We start from the raw sequence: 19,648 nt of genomic DNA on the forward strand, positions 1-19,648 counted from the left end.
TTCGGTGTCCCTGTATGCTGGTTTGTGCATGTTCTTCCATACCACTCTCATTACGCTTCTCTGCACACTCGCTCTCCTAACGGGGAGCTTACTTACTTAACACTGGTTATGGGCCCAGAGTGTACCAGACATATCTAAATATGAGAGTTGGTGTCAATACGCAATACCGTATACAGACAGCTGTTTAGTTTGTAATTGTTACTATTATGGAGAAGATGGCATACGCCACATCAGCAAGTCTATCACTAATAACCCGGTTGGTCTATGAAATGCATCCTACTCCTGCGTAGTGAGGGATTATGGGATGCTGTACAGAATCCACCGGACGTAACTTCTTGGGATCCAGATGTTGAGGATGATGCCAAGAAGATAGCAGAGTTTCAACAATGCAACGAATGAGCATTGTATATAATTGGTCTAACACTGACTGACCAACAATTAGTTCATATTCGTGGGGAGAATTCTGCAGCAAGATGTTGGGAGAATTTGAAGAAGATTTATGTACGTCACACTAGGTGCACATATACATCTTACCCGCAAACTGTTTAGGGTAGAGATATGTTAGCTCATTTAAACTTTATTAAAGGGGTTTTCCAAGAGCTACATGAAAAAGACCTTATTTTCTCAGAGTTACATCAAGCCTACATCATTCTGTTCTCATTGGATGAGAGTTATGATGATTTTGTATCTTCCCTTGAGGTCCTAACCCGAAATGAACTAACATTGACTGGCATGACTGTTGGAAGAGTCAAGAAAAAGGTTGGAAAGAGAACAACAGAGAGAGAAACCATCTCAACATGAAGAGTCACCTTTGACTGCCTATACTGTTAGAAAATGTTTTTCTTGTGGGGCTAAGGGGCATATAGCTAGATTCTGTAAACATGCAAAACACCAGAATACTAGAAAAGCTAAGAAAAATGTTACTGGCTATTTAGCTATGTCTACTTTGACTATCTCTAGAAATGCACCAATAAGCCATGATTCATGGGTTGTTGATAGTGGAGCATCACAGTGCATTACTAGAAATAAGAATTGTTTTGTAAAACTGTTTGCCAGCAAGCAACATGTATCTTTGGCAAATGGATGGAGGGTGAAAGCATCTGGTGAAGGTATGGCAAAGTGTTCACTTGTAAATGAGCATTTATCCATGTTGTATATACCTAAACTGAAATTTAATTTATTATCAGTAAGGGCTCTAGTTAATATTGGCTATGTAGTAACCTTTAGGGGAGATAACTGTATCATTGAAAAGGAAGGTAATAGGGTTACTGTCACATTAACAAATGGTTTATATGTTATATCTGATGCCCATACTGCTAACACAGTGCATGATAATGTGAAGCCACATGATGAATGCATACATCTACTACATAGGCGTATGGGGTACATTAATTTCAAGATGCTGCAACAAGATGCTGTTAAATTGTCAGAAGGAATAAAGTTAAAACCTTGCAGTAAATATTTAAATTGTAATGTGTGTAGTCAGGAAAAAAGCAAGGTTACTCCAGCAAACAGATGAAATGGTTTTAAAACTAAGGAACCTCTGGAAGTTATTTTTGCTGATCTAATTGGATTGGCGGTGCCTGTTACATTTTGAGTATCATGGACCATTATTCAAGATACGGTTTTACTGAAAGACAAGACAGAAACGTTTAAACATTTCTTGAATTGGCTAAGATTTGCTGAAAGAAAAATGAAATCTAAGGTGATTACTTTTGTAACCAATAACAGAACTGAGTTTACAAACTTTAAATTTCAAACAATGTTGAGATCAGCTGGTATTGAGTATAAACGTTCTGCTACTTATAGGCCACAACATAACTCGTTTATAGAACAAAGGGGGCAAACATTACAAGCCATGGCTCGAACCATGTTAGTTGATGCAGGATTGCCTGAAACACTGTGGGGTGAAGCTATGATGTGTAGTAACCATATTTTAAATAATGTTGTAAATACAACAATTGGTGAATTACTATTTACCAGTTTTAGTTTAGATTTTAGTTTAGCATCTAGGTCAGTGATGGCAAACCTATGGCACACGTGCCACAGGTGGCACAATCCATTTGTCAGGGCACGCGAGGCGCTGCCCTGTCAGCTGGCCAACGCGCGCATGAGTTCACCCTTTTTTAATGCCATTTTTCGCCCTCCCCAGGCTCTAGAGACTTTATAGGAGCCTGGGGAGGGCGAAGAGCCCCCCCTCCCGGAGGCCCTCTGGAGGCTTCCTGAGCTTCCCTGAAGCCTCCGGAGTGCAAAAAAACGGCTCTATGGACAAACAGGAAGTTTGGGAACGCACTTACGGTTTGCTCGGAGGGTCGTTTTGAGCGCTCCGAAGGCTTCAGGGAAGCCTCTTGAAGGTCCCTGAAGCCTTCGAAGCGCTTAAAACGACCCTCCAAGCAAACCGGAAGTGACTTCCGGTTTGCTCAGAGGGTCGTTTTGACTGCTTTGGAGGCTTCAGGGAAGCCTTCTGAAGGTCCCTGAAGCCTCCGGAGGGCTTCCCGGGGGGCAGGGGAGGCTATTTTTGCCCTTCCCATGCTCCTATAAAGCCTCTGGAGCCTGGGGAGGGCGAAAAAAGTATGCAAAAATGGGACGGGTTGCGCCTGTAGTGCGCGCATGCGCACTGGGAGGTCACGCATTGCATTATGGGTGCGGCACGCCTGCACACAACCACCCTGCGCTCCCCCCACTTGTGGCACGCGAGCCAAAAAAGGTTCGCCATCACTGATCTAGGCTGTTCATTGTTTTGTGAATCTATTCATTAGTGTAAACAAATTCTTCCACAATTATTTCTCTCCTTATCTGAATTTATTTGCAATAAATGTCATGAAGAAACACACACATATATATATATATATATATTTACATTTTCATTTAAAATTTCAGAAAGATCATAAAAGAACATTAATGTGTGGAATCATTCTCATTCTTATGGTCTTAATATGATTTTTTAAATCAGGTTATTTCATTGAAAGTTTGGGTTGTGCCCAAAAAGCCAAATAGTGATCCACTATTACTTTATTTCATACACAACTTTAATTGACTAGAGACAATGATGTAGGTTTAGCTGTTCCAGGATTAGATTGTTTGGAAATACAAGAGCAAGACATTTATTTCTTGCCTCAGGCATGCCCCTTGAGCTTCCCGAGCTCCTGTTTGAGAACTTAAATTCTTAGAAGCTCTAGCCACTCTGTATGCAGTCTTCACCATCGATGCTTCAGTATCTCATGAGCATCTCATGAGCAAAACCTCCCACCTCAAGCAGAATCCCTGAAGGTTTGACCAGTACTATACATAAGTCAAGGCAGATTTAGCTATAGTTTGCAATGTTACATATCCAGCAATTGTTCCACTATTAGAATTAGTTACTTGCTCTTAAAGTGTAAAAACCTCAATGGAAGGAAGTAAATATTTGTATCAATCATCATCATCTTTACCCTGCAAAGGATAGCAATGACACTGTTTTTTAGAAGATAACTAACAGCACTGTGCAAGACGGTCTGGCTAGAAAAAAGATTCTGCCTAAGAGAGGTGAACAATTTTACAGCAAGATATATGACTTTTCCTCTTATCAGCCTGTTGCCCCAACCTGTATTCTAAAAATAAGTGTTCCTCCTGGCCAGCAGTCCCAGTTTGGAAATTGTTAAATTAATTGATCAATGAAAAACTAGGAAAGCCTCCAGTGCCAGCCAAATTGTTATTTAAAAAATATTGATTGGTGTGTTCTCCATCTTTCTTTATTCACATCAATAATGCATCCGAAATACCTGAAAACTGAAACTGTTCTTTCACCGTCCTACTTTTCAAGAAAGGCAACTGTATGAACTAGCCTAATTATCACCCAGTAGCATACCAGTAAGCTAAGTAGACACTTTATTCTTTGCAAGATTGGTTTGGCTGGCACGAGAGAAATTTCTAGTAGCTCTACAAGTTGGCTTTAGGGACGATATGACACAATGTTACCTAGCATAGTTTTAATTTTATTAAAAACTCTTAATACTTGCATAATTGCTGTGGGGTTCTAAAGGTTTAATCTTTTGTGGGCTTCCCCTTCCCTTCTAATTTTTCAAAGCTCATATTCCTATTCATAGGTTAGCAACTTCAGCTATTGGTAAGAAAAATTGTTGCTTTCATATTGGGAAACCTGCAAGATACGGTAGCAACTGTCTACAAATATATCTGTGGGCAAGCTTTTCTTGAAGCATGGAAGATTATTCCAAAATATTTAAATAGTTTAGCTGTATCAAAATTTGTGTCAGGCCTGTAGTTATGTTCTTTTTAGGATCTTTGGCCTGCCACACTTTCTTATAATTTTCTATGCTGTTTCAATAGTGTAGTAGTTGGGAGGGGGGAATAGAAAGGAGTAGGATTGTAGAATGGATTGTTGACATTCTTTTGTAGAAGCCAAGGTCATCTTTTGTCTTCGCATCTCGACACCTGGCCGGAAGAAGATGGGTGTACATGCCAGCGTGGAAGATGATGATTGGAACATGTGATGGATTTGTGGGTGTGGGGAGAGATCATGAACTTTCAACTGGGTGAACTTACAGGATGTAATTCAGAGTTGAAATTTTCCATAGCCGTGCTAACATGCCTGCAGAATAAATTGCACCTTAAAGGATGTTTTGCCTTGGACAATGATTTATTTCTGCATGGTATTTAGAACCCTAACATTATTTCAACTCTCTCAAAATAATTCACTAGCACCCCCCCTCGCAGGGGGGGGCTGGTGATGGGGGTCTCGGCATTCCCAACGCTGACCGGGACAGCGTAAATATCAGTGAAGAATAAATGAGAAGCTTTTGGTGATAAGAAGCTGAGTGCGGAACTTCAAAGGCAATAGAATGCTGCTTCCAGTTTAATTGCATCAGGAGGAATGCAGGGGGAGACACAAGGAAGACGAAGGAAGGTCGCAGAAATATTTCTTCAGCAAATTGTGAGTGCATGCTCCCCCTCCTTCCCCCCAGCTTGGAAACAAGGCTTGGGAAAAAAAAACCCTAGAACAGAGGTTTGGGCTCCTTCCAGACGGCAATAAATGAAATGGCTTGTCACCCTGCAATTAGCTGGGAGGAGGATTCCCTTTCAAAATGGGAATTTCAAAGGAGGCAGGAAGAAGGAATTTTTCCAGCATCTGTCACTTGCAAGCCACCACAAATGGGGCTGCAACCAGTAAATGAAGCAAATTGGGCAGTAAATTGGGCTTTCCTCCCAGGACTTGGATGGAAGAGATGCTACTTACCAACTCCTTTGCCATCAGCATGGGGAAATGCTCCAAGCCAGCAAAGGGCACCTACTTGGCCCATAACTCATCCAAGCCAGCAAAGGGCACCTACTTGGCCCATAACTCCTCCAAGCCAGCAGGAGGGTCCTTGGCACGTAAAACCCCTTAGCCAGCCATCATTGGTTGAGCTGCAACCTGTGAAGCAGGCAACCCCGGGATGGGTCTTAACCCCAGGTCATGGATGGGAGGGATGCCAGTGGGCACCTGCCCTCCCTCAGCAGATGGCACCATGGCAGAAAGCTGGGCAGTGGCCAACCGAGGGATTGACCTCCCCACCCGTTCCAGTCTCCCCTGCAAGGCCCAAAAAGGTTCTTACCAGACCTTCCTACAGAGAAGAATTCTCCATGGAAGAAGGGATTACCAAACAGAGGCCTGCAGTGTGGATGGCGGGAGAATGTGCGCCTGCAAGGCCCCAAGTGGTTCTTACCCCACCTTCCTACAGAGTAGCAATCACCAACATGGAAGAAGGGATTACCAAAGCCAGGCCTGCAAGATGGGAAGCGGGACAAGGTGCATCTGCAATGCCCCAAAAGGTTCTTACTCCACCTTCCTACAGAGAAGCAATCTCCACCATGGAAGAAGGGTTTACCAAGGGGGCAGCTGCAAGTTGGAGAGCAAGGCAGTGTGATGAAACGGTTCCTGAGTTTAGAGATGTAACTAGGTTCCATTCCTCGTGGGGGCCAATTAAATGCAACCATTGTTGTCAACTTGGCCACAGAGCGTCAGAGTGCTTGGCTCCAGCCCCAATGCCACAAACGTGCGCACCAACCACCACGGCGGTAAAGAGAGGGTCCCAGATGCCACCACCGAAGAGTCATCTGGGCCAACAACCTCTGGACGAGGATCCCCAACTTAAGGTGAGGAAGTGTCCTACCAAGGGGGAGGCCTCGGAAGAGGAAAAGGGCAGACAATCTCCGGAGGAGGATCCCCAACTTAAGGTGACAAAGAGTCCAACTAAGGGGGAGGCCTCGGAGGGGGAAAAGTCTAAATGATCTCTGGAAGAGGATCCCCAACTTATGGTGATGAAGAGTCCTACCAAGGGGGAGGCCTCAGAGGAGGGAATTGCCGAAGAACAAATGTGTGTACCAATTGCCACGGTGGTTAAGAGAGGGCCCCAGATGCCTGCACAGAAAAGTCATCTGGGCAACCGACCTCTGGAAGAGGATCCCCAGCTTAAGGTGACAAAGAGTCCTACCAAGGGGGAGGCCTCGGAGGAGGGAATTGCCGAAGAACAAACGTGTGTACCAATTGCCACGGTGGTTAAGAGAGGGCCCCAGATGCCTGCACAGAAAAGTCATCTGGGCCAACAGCCTCTGGAAGAGGATCCCCAACTTAAAGTGACAAAGTGTCCTACCAAGGGGGAGGCCTCGGAAGAGAAAAAGGGCAACCAATCTCTGGAGGAGGATCCCCAACTGAAGGTGACAAAGAGTCCAACTAAGGGGGAGGCCTCGGAGGGGGAAATGCCCAACCGACCTCTGGAAGAGGACCCTCAACTTCAGGTGACGAAGAGTCCTTCCAAGGGGGAGGCCTCGGAGGAGGAACAAGGCCAGCCGTGGATGATTGAATCCAAGAGCCCAGAACCTACAGCACCTGCAGCAGAGAGCCCTAAACGGCCATGGGAAGAGGTCGCAATGGACTTCATCATGGAACTCCCAGACAGCAGTGGGCCTAAAATAATTTGGACTGTTATTGATTTGTTTTCTAAGCAGGCACACTTCATTGCTTGCTCAGGATTGCCATCCGCAAACGAATTAGCGAAAATGTTTGTGAAACACATTTATCGCCTGCACGGAGTACCCAAGAGGATCATTTCAGACCGCGGAGTCCAGTTCACAACCAAGTTCTGGAGAGAGGTCCTGAGATCCATTGGGTCCACACAAGAATTGAGCTCAGAGGTTCATCCCAGCATGAACGGCGCAGCAGAGGGAGCCAATGCGGTGGTGGAACAATACATCCGGTGTTTTGTGGACTATCAGCGAGACAACTGGTCGGACTTGCTACCCTTCGCCGAAGTGGCGTACAACGATGCGGTCCACAGCAGCAGAGGATTAGTGGGTTTCCAGATTACCAGTGGCATGGAAGTTGTTGCCATGCTTGAGTTGCCTAGAGAACCTCCTCCTTTCATGTCCTTGAGTGAATGGATGGACATGCTAAAGAAAGGATGGGAGAATACGAAGAAGGCTCTAGCAGTTGCGGCAGAAGCCTACCAGAAGCAAGATGATCAACATCGCTCGCTCCAAAACCCCTACCGTGTGGGGGACAATATTTTTTTTCTACCAAATACATAAGATTAGAAATGCTTAGCAAGGAATTGGGTCAAAAATTTCTAGGTCCATTCCCAATAGTGAAGATAGTTAACTCAATTACAGTTCAACTCAGTCTACCCAGAAGTCTAGGGGAAATTGACCCGGAATTTCATTGGAGCTTGTTGAAACCAGTAATTGGGTCTAACAGAAGAGCATCCACCCAAGCTCAATCTCCTCCTTTAGTGATGGAAGGGGAAACACAATCTGAGGTGGAAAAAATTGTAGATTTCAGGCTGAATAGGGGTTGCTTACAGTACTTAGTGCATTGGAAGGGTTACCCTTGGTCTGAAGCTAATTGGGTGAACAGTGGGAACCTAAAAGTGGAGAAGTTAGTAAAGCAATTCAATGGGAAGTTTCCCGAGAAGTCAAGGGGTTCCCCTGGGTGGAGAAAAGGTGGTTAATTTTGTTATGTTAACTTTTATGTTATTCTCTTTGCAGGAAACGTTTTTCTTTTGAGGAGAGGCCGCCTGTCAGGCCTGTAGTTATGTTCTTTTTAGGATCTTTGGCCTGCCACACTTATAATTTTCTATGCTGTTTCAATAGTGTAGTAGTTGGGAGGGGGGAATAGAAAGGAGTAGGATTGTAGAATGGATTGTTGACATTCTTTTGTAGAAGCCAAGGTCATCTTTTGTCTTCGCATCTCGACACCTGGCCGGAAGAAGATGGGTGTACATGCCAGCGTGGAAGATGATGATTGGAACATGTGATGGATTTGTGGGTGTGGGGAGAGATCATGAACTTTCAACTGGGTGAACTTACAGGATGTAATTCAGAGTTGAAATTTTCCATAGCCGTGCTAACATGCCTGCGGAATAAATTGCACCTTAAAGGATGTTTTGCCTTGGACAATGATTTATTTCTGCATGGTATTTAGAACCCTAACATTTTGATTACTTAGCTTTTAGTGAAAACTATTGTTTTGGTGTTTCCTTAATTTCTAAGATTAGTTGTCACAGTAGGGAGCCAGAATGCATAATGCTTTTTTAAAATTAGGTTTATGAGAAAATTATCATCACATCAGAAATACAACTTAACGATAAACTATATTCATTATTAGGCAAGGGTTTTACTTCAGTTTTTAAATGCTCCAACTTGACTGGCTTTGCTTATGAAGTTCTTCATGAGATCATGGTCCATTTCTGCAAAACCTGGAGACTGAGTAACGACAGTCAGGTGGTTGATGCAAAACCGGAAGCAAAATTCCTCTAACTCCTAGAAATGGAATGTTTACATATTAATACACACTATTAATGTGTGATATTGTTCCACATAATCACTATAGGTGGCAGGTCAGTGCTGAAAAGAAGATAACCCTAAAATGGGAAATGAAATCTTGGAACAGAAAACCAGTCATCACAATCCATATCACTCATTAAAAGTCATCTTGTTGCATCTCATAGCTAAGTGAAGTACTAATTTCCCACTCATGAAAATTTTCCTCTGAGGAAGAAAATTAAATGGAATGAGAGTAATGTTCATATTAAAAAATCCCTGGAAAACTATTTCAACAATCCTATAAAATATGAAATAAGTAAAAAACCATGATAAAGTATCAAATTATACTGTCCTCCTGTGTCCCTGCCTTCCCAATAAGTGAAGAGCAGATTCTCGTTTCTCCATCACAATGAAATGACCCATTAGGCTTTTAATTAAACTGCTTTACTAAACTCTAATTTATGTCTCTGTCTTGGGTCCTCTCCCACTCTACACTTTTCCATATCACTTAAATATAGTTGGGTCGCACCCTAACTAAATCCGGAGATCTAAAACAAATATAGCAATTGACTGTCAGGACTGAAAAAAATTATTGGATGAGAAGCAAACATTTTCAAGGGAAAAAACCAAGAAAGTCCAGTTGCCTTTTGTGTCAGGGTGTGAATTTCACCCTGAAAATAATGAGTATGGATCTTGGCATATCCTTGAAGTATACTTTTGAAATCGTAAAAATAAACCCGAGGCATAATCTAAGAAAAACATTTTATTGTAAATAAAGTAAAAATACAAACTTACTAAGCTAATTGATTACATCTTGGCAGAGAGTTTCTGTCTGCCTTGGCATACAGACAAAGGACGAAGAGTAAAGAAGGTATGGAATGTAATGACATGCGCAGTAAATCATTGCTGATAAGAGTTCATTCTGCTGTATAACTCAGAATGTAGGCACAGCTGGCAAACCAAATAAACGCAGTGACACCCCTTCTTTTGCCAGTTGAGTGGGCATCATCAAATAAGGCACATCTTCCGCAGATACTCGTGTTGAGCTGCTGGAAGTGGTTTTTTGAGCATGTTAGTAATTTGATCATGTGTAGATACATATTGCAATTTAACAAAACCTTGTTTAACTAATTGCTTTATGTTTTGATAACGAATTTCAATATGTCTGGACCTAGAACCTGTGAAATGTAACTCAGAAATATAAACCACTGATTCATTATCTTCCATCATGGTGATCGGTCGAATCGGACGTGTCCAGATATCTGCAATCAAAGCATCAAACCATGTTAGAGAATTACATGCATCTGAAGCAGAAGCATATTCAGCTTCAGTAGATGAACAAGAAACAAAATTCTGTTTTCTCACTTGCCAGTAAACAGGACATCCATTTAGGAACATCATATAACCTGAAGTACTTTTTTGTGATTTCTTATCACTTGCCCAATTAGAATCTGCATAACAACATAATTCTGCATAATCAGTATATGTTGGTTCTAACAATAACTTCATGTGTTTAGTGTGTTTCAGGTATTTCAATAACTTCTTAACGCATGTCCAATGAAATTGTTTTGCCTTACCTACGTGTCGAGACAAGAGATTAACACTAAGTGCAATGTCAGGTCTGGTCCAACTACTAATGTACAACAGTGACCCAATGACTGAATGATAAAGTGTTTGATCCTCGAACTCAGGACTTGATTCATGTGTTGAGTTGTAAAAATCTGTTTGCATGGGTGTCTTTGTTGTGTTAGCACCTTCATGTTGCAATGATGCAGGATGTGGTCAATTTTCTCCTCTTGTGAAAAACTAAACCCCTTCTGTGTTTTGTCAATCTGAACACCTAATTAAGTGCTAATATGACCTAAAGATTTCAATGTGAAGTATCTCTGCAAACTTTTAGCAAAAATGTCACTCATTTTCTTATTTGGACCAATATAAACAATATCATCAACATAAACAAGAATTATCTCATATGCATTGTTAGATCTTTTTGTGAACACACACTCATCAGTTTCGGACTTAATAAAGCCCATTGAATTTAGTTTGTCAGTAAGACATAAGTACCACATTAAACCTGACTGTTTCAGACCATAAAGACTTTTGTTTAGGAACCAGGTATCCCCTTCTTGCTGTCGGAATCCTGGAGGGCCTCTCACGTAGATCTCTTCATCTAGGTCAGCATGTAGATAAGCCGTGTCCACATCGAACTGGAAAACTTCTAAACCAAATATAGTTGCAGTGGTTAAAGCAATTTTTATACTTTCAGTTCTAACTGTTGGTGAGTAGGTGTTTGTCTTGTCCTCAGGATAACATTGAGCGAAACCCTGAGCTACAAGTCTGGCCTTGTACAATGACTCATCATTTGGTTTCTTTTTGATTCTGTAGACCTATCTAGTGCCAATGACTTTTTTGTTTGCTGGAGGTTTTGCAGGTGTAAATACATTAAGTTTCTTTAAACTGTCCATTTCATCCTGCATTGCCTCATACCACTTCTCTTGCTCTGAATCAGGAAGCTGCTTGATTTGTGTGAATGTATCAGGAGGAAGTGTAACATTGCAAATCAAAGGCAAGGGGTTTTTGTCAGTTGCCACGAATATTGCTGTGGAGGGATTCCTTTTGTGACCCTTTTGGAACGTCTCGGAACAACAGTCCATTCTTCTTCTGCTTTGCCCTCGTCCTCACATTCGTCGCTAGTATCAGCATCCGCGGCTCGCGAAGACGGAACATCAGGTTGTGAAGAAGTAGTAGATGGAATATCTGCCTGTGAATCTTGGTCATCAGGCTGCGTGGCATCAACAACATCATCTCTAGGAAAATAAACTCCAGGATCATTGGAATGAATCCTGGACCAATCAACATCTTCCTCAAAATTAGCAGATTGAGAAATCACAATTGCATGTTTGGAGTCAATAAATTTGCTCCATTTTGAATTATCATCAATACCCATAAATCTCAAGTCTCTTTGCTACTGGACCTCTCTTTCTTCTTTGACTTAAGGGAGTGTTCACCATAGCATATGAACCAAAAATGTGGAGGTTCTTGAGATCAGGCTTGTAGCCATACATCATGAAGAAAGGAGTCTGATTTATTACACTGCTCCAAGTATGGCTGACAATGTAATTTGCATATTTGATAGCTTCACCCCAGTATGGGTTACTGAGATTGGCGTCTTCTAGGAGACAACGCATCATGGTTTGTAGGACCCCTTGTCTTCGTTCTGCAACTCTGTTATGAGCCAGTGTGTACGGAGCGGATGTCTGATGAAGAATTCCATTCTTACGCATCCACTCCTGGAAATGCTGAGACATGAATTTGGCACCACGGTCACTCTGGATTCTGGCGATGTGAACTTGGTGTTGGGTAGAAACAAATGCTGCAAAGTCTTTAAAGATCTGAAAGGTCTCAGATTTGTCTTTCATAGGATATACAAATCCATATCTAGAGTAATTATCAACAATTGTTAGAAAATACTTTTTACCACCAATTGTTGGTGGAAAAGGACCCACTATGTCAGTGTGTACCAAATCAAAAATGTGTGTTGACAGGCGTGTAGCATGTTTGGGAACGGCTGCTGCTTTGGATTTGGCCTTCTTGCAGACAGCACAATCCAAAAACACCTTACACCCCTTTAGATGCAAACGTTTTGCAAACTCCAGCATTTTCCTAAGAACACAGAAACTGGCATGCCCCAATCTTCTATGCCACTTGTGTATACACCTGGAATGCAAAGGTTTACCAGTTAGTGAATTTTCAACATTAACAGTTTTATGAGGAACCTCAGGCTTGCTGAGCAACTGCTTCCTTATTTTCTGTTTGTTGGCTTTAGGAGCCTTTGGAGTAGCAACAGGATCTCCCACTGAAGCATCTTTCTCTGGGCCTGTGCTCTCCTCTTTTGGAGTTTGTATACTTGCCTGTGCTTGCGGTTTAGGCTTTGGTTTTATGTAATAAACACCACCAATTAGCATGGTTTCAGCAACAATATCTCCATTTTTAACTATGTAACTTGCTTTTTCAAGGTGGTGAACCTGGAACGTTAACATTTTAGACAAGTGAATTTGACTAAGCAAATTACTGATTGCTGTAGGTATGTAATAAACATCAGGGATGAATGCATTGAGCTCTTCAACATAAACAGTTCCTTTTCCCATGACCTTACAAGGATGATTGGAGAAAGAATAAAGTACACGTAGTTCAGGTTCAGGCTCATGCATCTCTGTGAAGATTTCCTTTCTGTAGGTAACATGCAACGCTGCACCACTGTCCAAAGTCCACAGAAGCCGTCTGTCATACTCTGGATCAGGTTGTGGATCGTTGGTTAAGGCCAGTGTGGCGAGTGGAGCTTGTGGATCACACCTTGGACCATGACGACCTTGTCTTCCACCTCTACCTCTACCTCTGGAGTCTGTTCCTCTGGGCTGGTATGTGACAGGAGCTGGAACTCGTTGGGGACAATCCCGGGTGTCATGTCCCACACGGTTACAGATGTAGCATCTTGACATCCTTGGAGCATAGGCTCTTCCTTGGAAGGGACGTCTCGCTGGAGCTCTTGACACGTGTGGCCCTCGCAAATGCGGCATGGCTAAAATTAAAGCTTCCTCCTCAATTAAGAGCCTGCAAATATTGTTGACTGTGTGTTGAGTAATAGGCACATGGTTAATCTTTGCAATTGCATCTTTCCATTCATAATTCAATGAGTTAATGATAATGCTGATCATTTGAACATCATCAATAAGATGGTCTCTTTCTCCCAATTCTTTTCTCATTCCTTTCAGTTTGGTCAAATGTCCACCAATTTGTTCACCAGGTTTCAATCTCGAACCATGGAACTCAAACATGAGCAAACATGAAGATTCGATTGAAACGGGCCTGTAGCAATTTTCCAATTGGGCCCAAATTTGATGGGCTGTTGCATCAGGAAAAATAACCTGCAGTTCAGTATCCGTGGACATCAATGATATTGTGCAAGCCTTAGTCTTTAAGTCTCTTATTGCAGGAGTCCATGGCTGGGCAGGAGGATTAAATACCATACAATGGGTACCTTCTCTGCAAAGCAAAAGTGAAACCTCACTGACCCAGGCTTTATAATTCTGTCCTGACATTTTTAGTTTTGACTCACCAGTCAATGGAGCGACAGAAAATACCTGTTGAGGAATGTGCATTTGAAATGCTTGCTGTGCAGATAGAAATGCTTGTTGTTGCACCTGTGGTCGCTGTAATCTAGCTGGGGCTCGTGCTTGAGCAGGAATAAAAGCATGGCTTGCTGGAGGCTGCATTAAGTACTGTTTTGCTCCATCTGAGAAGGCTCCAACAGCACCAGGGGGTGCTGAAAATTGGGCCTGTGGAGGCACTTGTTGCGTTGCAGCCTGAATATTTGAGTAATCTAATGACATGTGTGAAAGAGTCTTTTGCAATGTCTGAAATTGCTCTTGTATTTTAACATGCATATCTGCTCTCTGTAGTAAATTATTTCTGCCAGGAGATGGTGGTGTGGTTACATTTTTTGGCTGTAATATTTCTGCTTGCATGGCATCACAAAGGAGATCACGTGGCAATTGTGACGTGTGCACACCTCTCTGTTCTGATTTGCCTGACACAATATCCTCCAGGGGGTGTGTCTTAGGCTTTGGGGAAGAAGGCAAGATGGCGTTTTCAGAAATTTGAAAAGCATGAGAATCCCTCTTCTCTGACTTGAGCATGGAATAAGCTTTTTTTGCTTGAAATAGCTCATGTAGAAAAAAATCTTTGTGACCACGATAGCTTTTCATAGCTTGCTCAGAGGTTTGGGGAGAATCATACATTTCTCTTTCTGTGTCGGGGTGAAATTTCTCCGGCTGTGAAAGCTTTGGCCTGGCACTGAGCGTGTCAGGCCTGTAGTTATATTTCTTTTAGGATCTTTGGCCTGCCACACTTTCTATTATTTTCCTATGGTGTTTCATTAGTGTAGTAGTTGGGAGGGGGGAATAGAAAGGAGTAGATTTGTGGAATGTGTTATTGCCATTCTTTCTAGAAGCCCAAGGTCATCTTTTGTCTCCGCACCTTGACACCTGACCAGAACCAGCGGGGTGTTGTTGTCGGGGTCGAAGAAGAAGATTGGACCATGTGATGGATTATGGGAGTGGGCATAAGATTATGAACTTTCAACTGGGTGGAATTCCAGGAAGCAAATCAGAGTTGGAATTCCATAGATATGCCAACATGCCTGTATTATTAAATTGGAACTTTAAGGATGATTCTGCCTTGGACTCTGATTTACTTTTGCATGGTATTCGGAACGCTGACATTATTCCAATTCTCCCATTAAAAAGTTTAATTTTATAGGGGTACTGAATCCCAGTTCTGACCCAATCCTGGGCAGGATGAAATTTCAGTGAAGATGGAGGAAGAAAAGAATGCAGCAGCAGAAGCAAAGGGGAGTGAACTTCAGCTGGACGCCCAGTGAAAGGAACCAAAACCCAGACTTCCCTCGCAGACGGAGTTAGATCTGCGAGATGAAGCTTCAGAATTTATGGCTTCTCAGGAATGCCTGCTAGAAGGAGAGGGGCCCCCCAAGGGAACTCCGACAGACAACTGGATGATGGCTAGAAGGTCTAATGAATGGAGATCTCAGCCGCCCTCACACAACCATTCTTTGATGGGCCTCCAAGACCAATTCGGACGGCTAAATGTGAGTGAAATAAAACCCTTCGGCCCCCCAGGACCACCTACGTGGAGCCTGGCAAAGCCCACATTATCCTTTCCCAGCAGAGAAACTGCTGCACAGTGGAGTGGAGATCTTGGTTCCTTCCACACAGCCACCAGCGAATCAGCACCCCCCCTCCTGGAGTGCAACAAAATTGGGAAGTTAAAGCCAGCCAGCAAAAAAGGGCCTGGAACACATTCACCTCCCCCCCTCTGCTAAGTGGTGGCTCTGAACCCATGAATCAAGCAACCCCAGGGTGGGCTTTCTTCCGGGGTCATGGATGGGCTCAATGTCAGTGGATGCCTGCTCCCTCCCAGCAGATGGCGCCATCCCAGATCGCTGCCCCTAGGCAGGGATCTGGGCAGGGACTTTGACCACCATCGGGTCTAGCCCCCCCCAGCAATGCCTCAACAGGCTTTTGCCCAACCGATGGGTGTGGCCCAACAAAGGGGCTTGCCACCCCAGGCAGCTGGCCAACAAGCTGCTCCGGTTCAACCACCAGCAACCCCTCCTCCAACACCTCCACGTTTTCGTGCAACATTCGATGGGACCCCAGACAAGCTAGCTTATTTCATGAATTGAGTATTGGCATATGTTGACCAAGTAGGCCCACAATACCCATCAGATCGAGAGTTGATCCAAGAAATAGCAGAGGGGATGAATGAAGGAGAGGCTGCACAATGGATAGCGGAGCTCCATGAAGAAGTAGCTCCTGAATTAGATGATGTGACAGGGTTCATCCAACTGATGCGTGCCCGATTTTATGATGTGGCCCAACATGTGGATGCTGAAGACCAGATCCAGGAATTACGACAGGGTGGTCATCCTGTAAAAGAATTAGTTTGGGAGTTCCGGAGAATAGCTGGGAGACTACGATACTGGCCAGAAAGACTCTTGGTCTATACGTTCAAAAAGGCCTTAGATCTCAAACTGAAAGAAGCTTGTGCCTAAGGGGGACCACAGATCGTCTCCAGGATTGGTACACCACTGCAATCATACTGGACCATGAGATTAACACCTATCCAAAGCCTGGTACCAGAACCCCTGCCAAAAAACCTTTGGCCCACCGAACGCAAAGGCAGCAAACTGAAGGGGCCCCACCAACCCCTTGTTCCTGGGACCCAAAAATAAAGTGCTACCAATGTGGTCAGCTTGGCCACCGGGCATCAAAATGCCAGGCTCCAGCCCCGGTTCCACAACCGCGCCAAGCACCTGCCGGCACAATCAAGAAAATCCCCAGAAAACCACCAGAAAAGAGTCATCTAGTACAACAGCCAACGGAGGCGGAGAACAATGCCAATGAAAATGCCCCTGCCACCTCGGAGGAGGGAAATCCCAAAGACGACCCAATGGTGAGTGCACCTATCCACCCCTTCCAGATAAAAGCCAAACTCCAAATACAAAAAAGGGGGTAGAAGGAGAAGTTGGGGTGATTATAGATACCGGCTGCACTCGATGCTTAATAAGCATGTCAATAGTGGAGCAACTAGGTATACGCACAAGACCCCTAAAACATCCCATTCCATTTGAGCAAGTAGATGGCTTGCTAATTGGGGGAGCTCCGACTGCAAAGTTCACTGAGTTAGTAAAACTAGTGATAAGCCGCCACTATGAGTTCCTCAGATTCATCGTGGCCCCTGGGATGCAGGAGTCAATTATCTTGGGACTTGCATGGTTGGACAAATGGGCACCTACTATAAAGTGGGAGGAGGGTGTTAGAAAGGTTATTATAGGGTTTGGGCCGTTACCACCGGTGGAACCAAAAGGCCACCCGGGAACGATTGAACCCAACAGCCCAACCCATCCAGAACCTGCAGTAACCGCAGCAAACACTAAACCTCTGGGAATCCAATGAGTCCCAAAGATCTATTGGGATCTGGGGGAGGTGTTCAGTGAGGAAGACGGAAACTACCTTCCACCTCACTGCCCCACAGACTGTGCAATAGACTTCAAACCTGGGGTAACCTTACCAAAGCCAAAAATGTACTCCACAACTCCTAAGGAGATGATAGAATTGAGGAACTACATTGACACCAATTTGAAAAGAGATTTTATTGAACCAGCAAAATCGAAAGTAGCGGCCCCAGTGCTCTTCAGAGAAAAGAAAGATGGCGGAGTTTGCCTCTGTGTGGATTTATGAACTCTGAATGCGGTATGCAAAAAGAATACCTATCCCCTCCCTCTCATGAAAGATATGTTTTTTCCCCACATTTTTTTTTATTTTTAAACATAAAAGACAACATTAAAAAAATTTCATCCATTGCATACAGCATGTCGTTTGGTTGCAAGTGTTTTTGCATCCGTATTTTCAATTACATATACAATCACAGTTTTTCCATCCAATATAGCCAAAAGCCTCACTTTCATTGTACAGCATATGTTCAATTACGATTAATATTTCTTTCTTTTCAATAAGCTTAATTCTCTTACATTCTTGATTGTCTGCTTAACAACAACATACCTTTATGCAATCATTGTCTCATTTTAAATATTTTTACAGTATGGAAGAATTTACCAAGTGTTTATGTTTATATATCTTTCACTACTTTCAACAGGATATCTTTATGGTATGCACTTAGAGTTATATATTATATTACCAATCTTCTATCAAATGTACTTTGGTTCATTTATTATCTTTATCCTTCATTTTATAACAAAAATTCTAAATTATTCATATATATGTCAGTGTTTCATTGTATTATTGTTAGTCTAACAAGATTATTATGTTTTTGCTTTTCTCCTTCAATTAAAACATTGTATCGTTATTAGTCTATTTAACAACATTATTGTATTCTCAATTTTCTCCTTCAATTAAAACATAAATAAAACATTTTTCATGTCCAGGTTCTTTTTTCCAGCCACTGATAAAACAAATCCCATATCTTATAAAATTGCTCGTCTTCTTGTTCTCTAATTTCAAATGTCAATTTGCTCATTTCAGTGCACTCCATTATCTTTCGAATAACTTCTTCCTGTTTTGGTTATCATTTCGTTTTTCCAGTTTTTTGCAAATACGATTCTATCTGCTGTTAAAACATTTAGAATCAAATATTTTAAGTCTTTGTTGTAAATTTCTGGTATAATTCCCAGTAAAAAGATCTCTGGTTTGAGGTGTATGTGTTTATGTATCATTTTCTCCAACCACATGTGGATTTTAGTCCAGTATCTTTTAGCTTTAATACAAGTCCACCACCTGTGGTAGTATGAACCTGGTATCTGATGACATTTCCAACACTTTTCCGATTTATTCTTGGACATTCTTGCAATTCTCATTGGGGATAGATGCCACCTGTAAAACATCTTATACAAATTTTCTCTATATGCAGTTGACATTGTCATTTTATAATTTTGAGACCACAGTTTCTGCCATTTTTCTAAGTCTATCCCATACCCAAAGTTTTTCCCCCAAGCTATCATAGTTTCTTTAACTTGTTCCTCTTGTAATTTAATCTCTAATAAATATCCATATAGTTTTTTAATTACTTTTTCATCAGTACCAATTAAAATTTTATCTAACTCAGTCATTTCATTGTAAAGACCTATTGATTTTCTATCTTCATTATATCTAGATTGTATCTGTAAGTATGAATACCAATTCATTTCTATTCCTTGTTTCAACTCTTTAATAGATTTGAGTTCACCCTCTGTATTCAATATTTCAACATATCTTACTGTTTGTTCCTTTTTATATATTATTGGATATGAAAATGCTTCAATAGTTGATATCCAGGCTGGAGTTTTTAAGTAGTGTAATCTTTTAACCTTTTCACAGTTTAATAACAAGGCCTCCCTTATATAATGTCTTCCAAAATAACCATGTGCTTTAGTTCCCTTATACCATAAAAAAGCATGCCATCCCAACAATAAATCATGACCCTCTACATTCAATAATCTGGATTTTTTTAGTGTTACCCACTCCTTAATCCACATCAGGTTTGCTGCTTGATAATATAACTCCCAGTCAGATAGGCCCAGTCCTCCTCTTCTTCCAGTATCTTGTAGCAATTTAAGTTTTATTCTTGCTTTTTTTCCCTTGCCAAATAAACTTCAAGACTATTTAGGTCTTCAAAAAAGTCCTTGCCTAATCTAATTGGAATTATCTGGAACAGATATAAAATTCTAGGTAAAATGTTCATTTTAATTGTAGAGATTCTTCCTAACATCGATAGTTGC

The sequence above is a fragment of the Natrix helvetica genome (assembly GCF_964273705.1).
Source record: "Natrix helvetica genome assembly, chromosome: 2".
Lineage (NCBI taxonomy): Eukaryota > Metazoa > Chordata > Lepidosauria > Squamata > Natricidae > Natrix > Natrix helvetica.